The sequence below is a fragment of the Grammomys surdaster genome, unplaced genomic scaffold (genome assembly GCF_004785775.1).
Source record: "Grammomys surdaster isolate TR1022 unplaced genomic scaffold, NIH_TR_1.0 164, whole genome shotgun sequence".
NCBI classification, from domain to species: domain Eukaryota; kingdom Metazoa; phylum Chordata; class Mammalia; order Rodentia; family Muridae; genus Grammomys; species Grammomys surdaster.
The window spans coordinates 3,485,309-3,498,837 of NW_021604612.1; the positions used below are offsets into that span (position 1 = coordinate 3,485,309).

At 53.7% G+C, this 13,529-nt stretch overlaps 1 protein-coding gene across 4 annotated transcripts in view; it reads left to right on the forward strand.

The window, feature by feature from the left end:
- Positions 1–13,529, forward strand: part of Pxn (paxillin) — a 46,322-nt gene that overhangs the window by 15,027 nt on the left and 17,766 nt on the right. Inside the window, exon 1 of one of the 4 annotated variants that reach the window (XM_028765393.1) lies at positions 7,799–8,059. The exons of 2 other annotated variants lie outside the window; for them this stretch is intronic. The gene's annotated coding sequence lies outside the window, so the exon portion shown is untranslated. Of the gene's footprint in view, positions 1–7,798; positions 8,060–12,835; positions 12,909–13,529 lie in introns of those variants that run through there. One more of the 4 variants, XM_028765394.1, reaches the window with a different exon arrangement.

Consider the following 13,529-nt stretch of genomic DNA (forward strand, 5'->3'; position numbering starts at 1 on the left):
GAGAGGCAGAGAGAGGCAGAGAGAGGCAGAGAGAGGCAGAGAGAGAGAGGCAGAGGCAGAGGCAGAGGCAGAGGCAGAGGCAGAGGCAGAGGCAGGTGGATCTCCTAGTTTGAGGCCGGTCTGGTTTACAGAGGGAGTTCCAGGACAGCTACCTAGAGAGACCCCCCCAAACACACACGTGTGCACACACACACATGCACACACATGCGCGGGCACACACACAGGCACACATGCACGTGCACACATATGCAAGTGTGTATATGCTCGGGTGGGCGGTGTGAGGACGCCTGGTGTTGTACCTCAGTGTGGTGTGCGTGTTTGGCCTCTGTAGATCTCTGGGTTCAGTCCTCAGCACCAAAACCAAAGAAACAACAAAACATTCTAGAGAATTTAGCATTTTTTTTTTCTTCCTATCCTTTCCAGTTTCTGGTGTAAAACAGTGTCTTCCACCCTGGCTGAGTCTTCCATTCACCCAGACCCACCTTCTGGGGCGGGCTGGGCCTCAGAGCCCACAGGAGACGCTGCACACACATTCCAGCTGCATGCGTTTCCTAAAACACAGTTCACCCACCATGTTTGCTGTCCTCTGCCTACCAGGATAGGTGTGACCAGCCCCTCCGGATGGACACTAGGCTGCCGCTGGGCAGTGCCCTCCCCCCGGCGCCAGGCCTGTGCCCACATTCCTGAGCAGTGAACTCCCCTCCCCCACTCTGAGGGAAACCAGGCAGGCCACACAGTGAGCTGAAACCTTAAGTCCCCACAAGGGGCTATGGTCCGGCCGCAGAGGCTTGTGGCGTGGTCCTTGGCTTTCTTTTTTTCTGTTTCCTTCCTCTTTTTTTAGAGTTAGGGGTCCTGTATTTGGAGGGAGGGAGTAGTAACTAGATCATAGTAAATGGGGCATTTCCTGACATGGGACCGAGAGACTGCGTCTCTGACACTCTCCCACTAAGTGCTCAATGGCAGATCACGATTTGGGGTGCTCACGGAGGATCAGGAGGTGGCATGAACTGAGGTAGAAAGGCAGATCTCTGCTGCAGCAAGAGGCTTGGCCGGGGTCATTCGCTCACTGGTCAGGGTCATAGTTCATTTCTTCTGTGGTGTTCATGAGTATCCGATTGTCCTAGGCTCTGTGCAGTGCTCAGAGGGGCCGAGGGATGTGGTGAGCATGCTGCCCCTGCCCTCCCGGGGCTGTTCAGGGTCTGAGGGATGTCGACCCACACTGTCCGTCCATACTTCTAAGAGCTGATGCTTTGGGAGCGCAGAGAAGCAGGGCCTTAAACCTTACCGAGCCAGGTCAGGGAGGAAGTGGTTCTTTCTACTATTTGTTGTTTAAAGCTCATTTTACTCAGAGCGTGGACGTTTAGAGGAGACAGGTTGTCTTGGGTGGCATCGCCGTAGACAAACATGGACATTTAGAAAGGCTTTCATCTTTTAAGGAGATGGCCGTTCCGGGATAATATTTGTGAGCTTCTAACAAGAGGTCCCCGGCCAACACATTCCTTTTCCGTTAGGTAGGCAAACTGAACCTTTCAGTCCTGGGCTGCCAAAGGAAATCGAGGTGTGAGATTCACCAGATAAGACAAGATTTCACCCGGTAAACAAGACAGGAGGGTGGTCTGTGGAGGAGGGCGGCAGGCGCAGAGGCCTGGAGGGAAGAGGCACATGTGTGTACCTGTGTGTGCCTGAACTCACTGTGACTTGGTACCCTGAGTCAGGCAGCCTGAATCACAAGGGTGAGGACAGTGATCGGTCTCTACTTCCTCTGTAGAATGGCCTTTTAGGGGTGATTGGTCTATGCTTCCTCTGTAGAATGGCCTTTTAGGGGTAACCCTGTTATAGCAGCCGAGCCGAGGCTTGGACATGGGTGTCTGTCACCCTCCAGTGTGATGTGAGTCTTGTGTAGGTAAACACTCTGTAGGTTCAGCTGCACCTGATTCCCCAGCCAGTTCTGAGGGTATGTCTATGGGGGGGCGGGTGAGATTATGTCTGGAAGGGCCTCAGCTTGTAGCAGGAAGGACCTGGCTCCCGATACCATGCTCGGCTTAGTCTTCTTCCTGGAAGAGAGCTGTTGTACCTGGAGCTGCCTGTGGACTGCTGAGACTGTCCTCAGTGTAGATGGAGCAGGCAGAGAGAGGGAACCCTAGTGTCCCTGTGTGCTCTGAGGGTCCTTGGAGCAGGGCATGCACAGCCTCCAGAACTTTCCCAAGGCCAAGAATGACCTGTCTTCAGCAGGAGACAAACCAGTGGTAGGGCACCATATCTTTTTCCAAACTACTTCCCAGGCCCCCGGATCTGCTTCCTCCTGTCTTCCCTGTCTCAGCTGCTGGCTGGCTGTCCTCCTACAGGACACGTGGGGGAGGCATCCTTCCTCTACATCCAACCAGTCAGCAGGTCTGGTTGATTTCTTGTTTCAGTTAGAGCACTGTAACTTTTGTTCTTCCGACTGTGCCCTGCCTCCCTCCCATCCTGCACACACTGGCTGGGCAATCTCAAGGCAGGCCTGGGCCTGCCTTCCCCTGCCAGCTAACCACCCTCTGTGGAAGCCCTTGGAAGTCCAGACTCCGAAGGCCCTGGGCCCTCCCCTCCCCTCTGCCACGCTGGGACTTGCACTCTGGGCTCCGTTCTCTGTCCTGGCCCTTTCCCAGGTTGTTCCTGCCTCTATCTGGAACCCTTTCCCCCTTCTGCTGATTCCTCTGCTCCCACTGTGTAGTGCTGTCTGGTGCAGACCCCGTGTCTTTGTCCTTCCTGTGCTCAGTGGAAGGTATTGGGGTCACCGACTCACCGACTGAGTATTAAGGTATTGAGGTGCAGAGGCTGCCTCCTGTGAGGGATGGACAGACCTCAAGCAAGCAGGTAAACCAGGTACCAGGAGCTCTGTGTGGACACCCTGTGGGATTGGAGTCGTTCTGTGCCATGACCTGTGGTTGCTTGCAGAGTGTGCTCTGCTGGACACGTCCCATTCCAGGACTTCCCTTCACCTGGGGCGGACATGACACCAGAACAGCATCACCCCCAAGCACCACGCTCATGCTGACACGTGAGGCAGTGAGGTGTGAGCACAGGGCCGTGCCGTTAGCCGGGCCGGTGCTGTCTCATCTCCTGTGCAGTGTCACTACTGGGAGTTTCCTCCCCAGAGTAATGTGGTGGGGACCCACATACAGCATGGTTTACAGATCTCCCGGAGGTCATCACGACGTCAGTTGCTGTTGTAAAAATCCTCTTCCTTTCTGGTCTCTGGGGGAGGGGCTCCATCTTTTCTCTGGAGAGGAGAAGACCAGGGAACAGGTAGTCCTTCTGCCCAGGATGGGAGCTGAGCTGAATCAGTAGGAGGAGGAGGAAGATGGCAGGACCGTGTGTAGGCCACACAGCACATGGGTGCCCATCACACTTAATGTCCAGGGCTTCCGGAGTGAGTCCTGAGCAAGCCGTGTTCTGCTGCCTCTCAGAGGCCGAACTTTGGAGTCAGGAACTAGAGGACTTAGTTAGACTCATCTCTGCATCTTCCCCGATGCCAGCATTGTTAGGAACATATGTATTTTGTGCATTGGCCCAGAAGGCTAGCCTCAGACCAGATGCCTGAGGGGGCCAGCCACCCGGGGAGGACCAGCCGCATCATTCCTTGTGTTGGCCGTGAGCACTGAGCTTCTGTGTCCCAAGCACTGGGCTCTTGGATGCCAGTGCTGGGTGATCTTCTGAATTTGGGAATGGCTTTACAGTCAAGGAGAGAGATTGGAGTTTTAATTGGGTCTTAGATGTTAGTCCCAAGTTCCCTTCTCATGTAGCCCAGGCTAGCCTCGAACTCTTAATCTTTCAGTGTAACTTTTTATTATATTTTATTTATGTATTTACATATGTGGGTGTAGTGTGGCGTATGTGTAGACATCGGAGGACAACTAGAGGGAACTGGTTCTCTCCTTCTACCGTGGGAGGACTGAAGTCAGGTCGGCAGGTTTGGGAGCTAGCACTTTTCCATACCCACCACCCATCCATCTCTTCTGAGGGCTGTGTGCTCTGGCGTGGCAGATCTGCTTTACGCTCATGGCCTATTTGTACCCTCAGATGGCTTGCAAAAGGCTTGGGAACCCACAGAGTGTAAGGGACACCAGGATGCCCAGTTGCTCAGGAGGAGACTGTGCTCAGAGGTGCCGTTAGCAGGTGGCGGAGCAGGGACCTGCTGCACGGTCTTAGGTGATTACAAAGTCACACTGCACTTATTACAGAATTTTAAATTTGAATTTCTTAAGCACAAACACAGCTATTAAGTGATTCAGTTGCGGGCTTTAGACTGGACGGGAGTGGGGGCATCTGTGCTTCTCCTTATCCTGCTTCTAAACCTGCCTGTGCTACCTCTAGAACCCCCCCCCCCCAAGGATGAGGATCAGAGGTCATTGCTGAGAGGGATCTTGGAAATCTGTGTGGCCAACCAGTGGCCAAGTGTAACTCCTAATCCACCAAAAAGGCAGAAAGGCTCAAAGAGGTGACAGGTCACAGCCAAGAGTGTCAAGGACAGATGTACCCACACTTGAGCCTGTGATGTCCAGTTAGAGCAGCCCGGCCTTAGGCCTGGCCTCTGCCCAGCCCACCCACCAGCTCTGCATGGAGCTGTATGCAGGCATGCACCACACTCAAACATACACACTTATTTACCACACTCACACACACACATGCACGCACACATCTGTACACACACACACATATACACACACAGTGCTACCCTTGGCTCCTAGGATAGCAGTCACTGGTATCTTTTTGGGTTTTTATTAACATACATTAAATATACATGATATGTTTAGCCATGGCATTTTATGTGTATATAACGTCTTATCATATTTACCCACCACCACCCCCCTTTTGCTGACTCCCCCTGATCTCCTGGTCTTTGTCAGTCTTCCGGTGAGCTAATGGTGAGCTAACGAGTTCTAGTAGGCTTGCTTACAGGAGCGCAGGTAAACGCTCGTTGACTGGAGCATGGACACTTTCTCAGTGACTCCACTGTGGAAGAGTGCCTCTCCCTTCCTCAAGCGTTGATTGCTGGTAGCTCCTCAGGGGAGCGTGGGAGCCTCCGTACCCTATTCTCATAGTGCCTTTTGGCAGAGGACCTGGGTATTACTAAGGCCAATGTTACGGTTGTTCTTTGTGTCTGGGTTTGAGTTTGTCCTATTTGGAACAGGAAATCTTGTTAACAGTCAGGCAGTTTGGACCGTTCTTATCCCAGCTTGGGCATCATCTAGGTGTGTCTCAAAAATTGGTGTGGGCCCTCCACCAAGGGATGACATCCACAGAGGCAGGGATCACAGTTTGGGGTACAGCATGAAGGAGAAGAGGACAGAACCTTCCCTGCTTCGTAAAGGAGAAATGATTTACCTCAGGTGATTTACCTCAGGTCAGTAGTGGAGCGGGTGACTGACTGGTCAGCTCATTGACTTGTGTGGTGACCATATCCTGTCTGGGCACCAAGACGGGTGGGAGAAATGGTTGCCCTGGCTGACAGAGGTCACCTCCTTAACTGCTGGGCCTCTGACTCACATGCGAGAGAGTTGTGGGATTCACAGTTGTCGCATTTGTCCTAGAGTTTACCAGGAGTACCCTAGACAGCTGTGTTCCATACATGGCCCAGCAGGAAGTTCAGGTGCTTTAGATTAGATGTACTCCAACTTGGCCCAACCCCCAGTGAGCCATCTCTTCCACACTTCATTCTGGACAGCATGCTATAGGACACACCTGAGGGTCAGGAGACATGTCAGCCTACCTGGACAGCCGCCCAGCTTCCCTTCAGAATGTGGCTTCTTTCAGAAGACTGTCTCTATGGTTCAAAATCCAACATACAAACAAGCTTTTGGAATGCTCCCTGTGTGTACACTGGGGACTTCCTGTGTGATATTTCTGGGCGTTTCAGCCAGGCGCTGCCTTTACCATCTGTCCTCGTTCTGCTGGGTTGGGTTCCCTGAGCCCCAGACTGTCTCTTGCAATAAAATCCAAATTGGGGATGTGGTGGGTCCCACCCTGCTCTGTCCCCGTTGGTCTCCTGGGGTAGCCAGCTGGGAGGGCAGGCCGGCTGAGCCAACCCAAGCAGGAGCTATGGATCTGCCTCTGCCTCTGAAGCCAGTGCACAGACTCCCTCAGTCAGGGTATCTGTGAAGGCTGCCGTGTGCTTGGCTCGAGGCTCCAGCTCAGGGTTGGTGGGCTTCTTGCAGGCTGGTCACATGACCTTACTTCCTCCTCCCCTGCATCTTCCCCAGCATGTGAGCCTGTGTCAGGCAGGCCGAGCCCACAGGTCCCTGACACACTTTGTTTCAGGAAAGCCTGTTTTCCGCTTTCTCCTGCGAGGTTTCCCAGCATGACTTTGCGGCCACCATGTGCTTCCGTGCTGTCCAGGAAGAGGCCGATTCCCCACTGTGAGGGTTGGAGAAGATCTTCCCTTCTAGTGGGACCTGCCTTACCCTTTCAGAATAGGGACAGGCGGGAGCTGTCCTCCCTTTGTGGGAGGCACTGTCACCCCACCAGGGCCTCACGCTGAGTTTTCAGGTCACCTGTGAGCAAGTGAGGCACTTGTGGGCAGGAAACTGGGAAGAGTCGGCGAGCCTCTGTGCGTGGGATGGCTCTTTTTCAGGAGGTGCCAACTGTCTGTGGTGACACCAGCTGTCAAGGGGCCCCGGCATTTCCTGGAGTTCTGAGCTCAGCAGATGGCTTCCTAAAATTGTGACACTGAGGAGACCCGGGGTCGGATGGTGTCAGTTCCTCTAGGGAAGCAAACATGTCATTGAGGGTTGAGGAGGGAATGCTGTGGACAGCTGGCCAGCTGCCTCCTCTGCTTCCTCATTCCTTAGAGCACCTTGGCTATCCAAGATGGCTGTTTCAACTCAAATTGTGACGCCAAGGGTGTGTGTGGGGTCCTGAGGCCTCCAGGCTCTCTCTCATTCAGCACTGCGTACATATGGGGAGACTTGAGGGCACCATCTGGAACCCACCTGAGTTGATTTTTTTTTTCACAGTAAAAGCAGATTGTCACATAAGTCAGTACTTGATGACTGCTGGCCAACCGTGGGTGACACTGCACCTCTTCATTGATTGTACATCAGGCCAGGGATGAGGCCAAGGTTAGCTCTCGGCGGAGTCGTCTCTTACCCAGGCATGCTTGTGCCCTTGCGGGAACAGCATTTATAGAGGGCGAACCTGGAGTTACTTGATGTGTGTGCGTGTGCGTGCGTGCGTGCGAGTCTGCGTGCTTGTGTTCAGGCCAGCTGTCTGTCTCACCCTTATTTGACTGGTGTGGCGTGTGTAAGAGAGCTCTGTCTGTCTGCCTGTGGACAGATTGATCTGGGAGGCTGCGGGTCTGTGCCTGGGAACCTTGCTTTGCTTGGCAGGGCTCGGACGGGAGCAGCTGCAGTGTGATTGGAGGCCAGGAGGAAAATGCTTGTGCAAGTTGACCTGGTGTACCGTAGGTCAGGCTAGGTGTGCTGGAAGAGTTGTTTCTCCCTTCCTGAGCAGCTGCTTCGCCTTGTAGCCCTGTCCGCGGGCCCTCTGTGGCACTCTGCAAGTTTTCCAGCTCTTTCCTGGCCTAACTTCTTAGGCAGCTCCAGTTCAAAGTCCCAGGGCTCTCAGGCCCAGCTGCAGTGGGGAGGAGTGGGGAGGAGTGGGGAGCACTGCAGGCCCCTGGCTCCTCTGCCCCGCCTCTGCTGGGGAGTGAGTTGGAGGCTGCTGGGCTCAGCTGATCTCCGTGGAGGACTTGGAATGAACCCCAGGCATAAACGAGTGAGGTCAGTGGTTTTGCTCAGCAAGAAGGCCCAAGTTAGTGACGACCTGCCACAGCTCCCAGGATTCCTGGCTGCCGGCCCTGGCTCCAGCTCCTTCCCCGTGCTGTTCCAGGGGACATGGCCATCAGTGATGCAGATTTATGTACCATGTGCCTCTCCACTAGAGTGGGAGGCCCACATCATTTTACCGCCAGCCACCACGATGACTTTCTCCAAGCCTCCCACCCGGTACTCACAGTGAGCTCTGCGAGGTACCAAGTGGTAAGCGGAAGCTCCTAGCCGTCTAGTAAATTGTCACCAGGCCGGTGAGCAGTGGATTCATCTGTGTTTCTATTGGGGAGGCTGTTATCTCCACTGTGGCACAGTGCCCGGGGTGGGGTGAGGGTGGGTGGGGTGGGGGGTGGGCTACCAGAAGGGTGTACAGAGAGCCACGTGGCACCAGAGCAGCCCAATCTGTGACACTTACAGTGTGGCTTTATGTGTGGACAGTGGGGGCCTTGTGGTGCTTCGTAAAACTGTGCACTGAAGGCCCCAATGTGTGCAAAGGAAAAGGACTCTCGGAAGCCTCTGTCTGTCTGTCTGTCTGTCTGTCTGTCTGTCTGTCTGTCTCACTGCAGTCTCACTGCCTCTAGAACCCAGCCTGGCTAGTCTGAGTCAAGGCAGTGATTTCAGCTTCTTGTTTCTGGGTTCACTTGGTCCTCAGAGGGCCTTCTGGGTTTCCCTTAAGGTTTCGTGGGCTCTGTCTTCCTTTGTCTCCTGGAGGTATGAACATCCAGGTAACAGGCAGATGGAGGAGGGAGAGGTTCCGACTGCAGTTCTGCATTTGATATTGTTTGTAGCGAGAGACACAAACATGGCTGGGAAAAGGCGGGGAGGGGATGAGGGGGTGGGGCGTCCCAGTCCTACTAAAGAGGAAAGATCGAGGCCAGAGCTGGGAGTGAGGGCACTTTGGTTTCCTGTTCTGAGAGGCTCAGAGATGGGAGTGTCAACTCCAGGGCTTGTCCTTACAAAGAAGGCGGTGGGGGGTTTGTCCTCCATAGCTGTGGCCTTATACTTGAGGGTTCAGAACGATCTGGAGCCAGAAAACGCAGCTCAGTGCTGCTGGCCTTGCATTGCATGAGGATCTAAGTCCTGCACTGGGGGAAAAGAGGAAAAGAAATATTTTAAAATCACATCTGTCGGAGCTGGAGAGACGGCTTAGCGGGTTAAGAGTATGCACAGCTCTTGCAGAGGACCTGAATTTGGTTCTCAGGACCCTCCCTCTGCAGCTCCCCGGGGATCCGACGCCCAAGATGGGCTCTGCAGGCACATAACATACACTGTGACCTAACTTACCTGCCACCCACACGGTGAGGCGAGAGAAGCGACTCCACAGTTGTCTTCTGACTTTTACGTGTGCATGTGTGCACGAACACACACATAGATATAAAAGATAGTAAATAATTCTTTAAAGATTTATTTTGCCGGGCAGTGATGGCGCATGCCTTTAATCCCAGAACTTGGGAGGCAGAGGCAGGCAGATTTCTGAGTTCGAGGCCAGCCTGGTCTACAGAGTGAGTTCCAGGACAGCCAGAGCTACACAGAGAAACCCTGTCTCAAAAAACAAAAACAAAAAGCAAACAAAAAAAAAGATTTATTTTATGTGCATAACTATTTTACATACACATGTATGTGCACCATATGCATACCTGGTGCCTGAGGAAGCCAGAAGAGGGACTCAGGCCCCTTGGGATTTGAAACCCCACATGGGTGCCGGGAACTGAACCTGGGTCTTCTGCAAAAGCTGTGCACACTTTTTTTTTTTTTTCTCCAGACAGGGTTTCTCTGTGTAGCCCTGGCTGTCCTGGAACTCACTCTGTAGACCAGGCTGGCCTTGAACTCAGAAATCGCCTGCCTCTGCCTCCCAAGTGCTGGGATCAAAGGCGTGCGCCACCACTGCACAGCTAGTGCAGACTCTTAACCCTTAAAAAAATCCCAGCTACTCAGGATGCTGAGTCCGGATTGAAAGCTGACGGCAGCAGCCTGAGGGATACAGAACTGTGTCAGGACAGAAGTCAAACTGAACCGTTACAGACCCAGGAAGGTGTGCTCGGGCTATCTGCACACACCACACCATTCCATATAGAGGACCGAGCAAGGAAGACTTGCAAGCCCAGGATTGTTTTGTGACTCGGCTCTTTCCCTAGCACACATTCTCCCCAGCCCTTCCCTGAGAGGCCTGAAAGGGTGAGAGGAAGTTCACACAGAGAGCCTGAGTCTGGGGAGGGAGGGGTGAGGGTGAAGTGTGGACCCACACAGAAGAGGTGGGCTTTTAGTTGGGAGTGGTGCTGTAGACTTGCTATCCTAGCACCAGAGCAAAGCAGAGCCCAGCTGAGCCAGGGCTCAGGGCCAACCTACATTGTGTAAGGAGCCACAGCTTCAAAACAAAGTGTGTGTGTGTGTGTGTGTGTGTGTGAGAGAGAGAGAGAGAGAGAGAAGAGAGAGAGGGTTCAGGAAGTTCAAACCATCTCATCTACTGGAAGTGGGCTTAACAGAACCCAGGGAGGTGACGGAGACTCTGAGAACGGGCTAAGCCTGGTTTTTGATGTTCGAGACCATATTGTTGGCTGCAGATGATACAAAGAAGGAGGGACTGTGACATGGGGAGGCCCAGTGGGGACCAGAGGAGGGTAGCCAGGTGAGCGGAAGCCTTTCTCAGTTGTTTTGGGCTGCGTTCACCAGTCAGAATTTGACGAGTAAAGAAAGAGCAGAGGAACTGGTGTCTCCGAGTCCGTCCATAAACACTGTGGAGAGATTACAGCTCATCCCAGAAACAGGCAAACTTTTGAACTTTTTGTTCAGGTCTCCGTCTCCGTGGGGCCAGAGATGACTCACAGCGGGGCCCCTCCTAACCTCTGTTGGTGATTAACAGGGGGGGGGGCAGCCAAGGAGCCGCCCTGCTTGCTAGGCTGGAGGCTCCTGTGCTTGGAAGAGCCCAGATTGCAGGAAGGGCCTGGAGTCATGCTGGAACAAACCAGGGACATTTCCAGAACAGGAATCCCCTGGGCGCCAGTCAACAGTGCACACCTTGAATCCCAGCACTAGGGAGGCAGAGGCTGGCCGATCTGAGTTCAGGACAGCCTGGTCTACAGAGTGAGAGCAAGTGCCAGAGCTACACAGAGAAACCAAGGGAGTGGGGAGTTTGTGTGGGGAGTTTAGAGTCTGTGGGTGAGTTGAAGAGGTACGTGTAAGATCTGACCAAGGAAGTGTGTCCAGGGCATTCTGGGGCTGAGGGGGAGGGGCTCTCAGGATGAGTTCTTAAGGTTGCTGTTTCCTCACCTAGGTGTGTGGCTGGATCTGGCTGCAAGGGACGTATAGACACGGATTTGGAAAGGGTGTGTATGTGTTTGTGTGTGTGTGTGTGTGTGCGCTGAGTACCTACTTCATAAGAACCCTGGTAGAGTTGGGCGTCTGCCTAGAGCTCAGGTTGACCTCACAGAAGGCCTCCAGCCTTTATTTTCTTCTGTCCCCTCTCACCTGTGCCTTGTGCCCTTGAGTGCAGTGTCCAGTAAAGAAAGGGGAGCAACCTGCACACTCCAGATTGTGAGCCTCTGGCACTCGGGAGCTGGGAAGAGGCAGCTGTACCAGGCGGCCCTGCCTGCTGCAGGCTGGAAACCTCTAGACCTTTTTCCCTGGTTTCCTGTTTGTCACCCAGCCCACACTTCCTTCAGGGCAGCTCCTGTTGAGCAAGGCGTGAGTCAGCTAGAGAAGCATGGCAGGGCGAGCCTTCACAACCTGCAGGCATGGCTGTTAAATATTCAGATGACACTCGGCTGTTGAGCCGGCTCTCCTGCCCTCTGGGGTTCAGAACTTGGTAGTGCCTTGGAGTGAGACAAAGTCTTGAGGAGCTCAACGGTTGTAGACATCTCATCTCCTGTTTTCCTCCTCAGAACCTGCTCAGAAATGAGGGCAGCTCAAAACTATGTCCATCTGATTTGATAGGACCCTGGGCAGGCAGACTGAAACAGGACAGCCCAGTTCCTCCTCTGTTCTCGAAGGCTGAGTTCCTACTGCGTGTAGAGGCCTTAGGTCCCTAGGCTGGGTAGGTACAGAGATCTGACTTCTCATGTAATGGCTCTTGCTGGTCTTCCCTGAGGGTAGGACGGACCAGGATAAATATACCCGGCTCTCCATTCCTGGGGAGTTACTCACTGAATAAAAGTACCCCGCTGTGGGTTAGATTACCTCTGCTCTAACTGTTCTTGGGCTCTGGCGGCTTGAGGGGACAGGGACTGGGCGGGAGCCATGGGTGGGGGAGGGGCAGGTCTGCCGCCTGCTCCTTCCTCCTTTCAGAGGGAGAAGTCTCACCCAAGGGGAGAGAAGGTGGATATCCCTGAGCTCCTCGAGCTAACTCCATCCTTGGTAAAGCTGAGCCCACCCACTGCGTTCACCCCGCTGTCTGAGCAGCTGTAAGGGCCCTTAGGCTACTACCTGGGCTGCCCGGGTGACCAGCAGGGGACTGAGCCCTTTTTTGTGAATAAACAGGGTAGACAAGCTCCTTAAGCACCCTCTGGATCCAGACAGCAGGTACTTAGGGCCTAATTCTGTCTGGCTGAGAGTCAGGTCTCACACAACATTGCAGGCATAGACTGCAGGCCCCTGGGAAAGCCCCCAGCTGTGCAGCCCCTTGCTGCCCAGGGACTCTGGAGGCATGTGACTGCTCCTTCCATCTGACACAGGAAGATGTTGGGAAGAACTGCTGTGGATGTTCCTGGCCAGGCCTCAGGGGTACAAGGCATGGTGAAGTGGGCCTGCCTGAGAACCAGCTCTCTGCTTCAGCATGGAACTGTGGACAGTGGGCCCTGGCATGGCGAAGGCCCAGGCAGGGCAGCCTAACTGGAAAGGGCTGAGAAAGGTGGCTCAACACTTGCTGTTCTAGCCGTGGGTTCAGACATAGAGATCTGATGGGGAGGTGTATTAGTAAGGGTTCTCCAGAGGAACAGAACTTATCCAGTGAGTATATGAATATATGAATATGTAACTACATATATATTTATTTTTATACTTATTAGAGTGACTGACAACTGTAGTCCTGCTAGTCCGACAATGGCTGTCTACCATCAAGAATCCAGAAGTTGTTTAGTCCACAGGGTTGGCCACCTCAGCTGGTTTTAGGTATACACCAGTGTGTGTGTGTGTGTGTGTGTGTGTGGTCCCTGCAAACACCCAGGCAGGCAGAGTAACTATCCTAACTGTTGCATAGCTTAAGGGCCTAGGGGAGGGTCTGGTGTGGTCTAGGTCCTTGGAGAGGCCATGTCTCCCCTAGGGATGGGTTTTATTGGCTGAGAAACAGTGTTCAAGATAAAGGTCTAGAGAGGTAAAGGCATAATAGCCTGGGGGGTTGGGGTATGGGCTGGCCTCACAGATCACCAGGATATTAGCTACACCCACTCCCAGCCCTCTGGGTGGAAAACAGGTACACATCCTTTCTCTTAACGAGATGAACCTGTGTGTGTGTGTGTGTGTGTGTGTGTGTGTGTGACACACTCCTGGCTTCCCTGGTTCAGGGACCTTGTGTCCTCCACACGCCAGAATCCCTAAGAAGAACAATGCCAGTAAGGAGTGGACTTGCCAGCAGGCAGGAGCGGGGACAGTTGGGAGAGGCTCCTTCTTCCATGTCCTTTATGTAAGCTGCCAGCAGATAGTGTGGTCCAGGTTAAGGGTGGACCTCCCCACCTCAGAAGATCGAGGGCCTGGAGAGATGGCTCAGTGGCTGAGAGCACTTCCAGAGCCTAC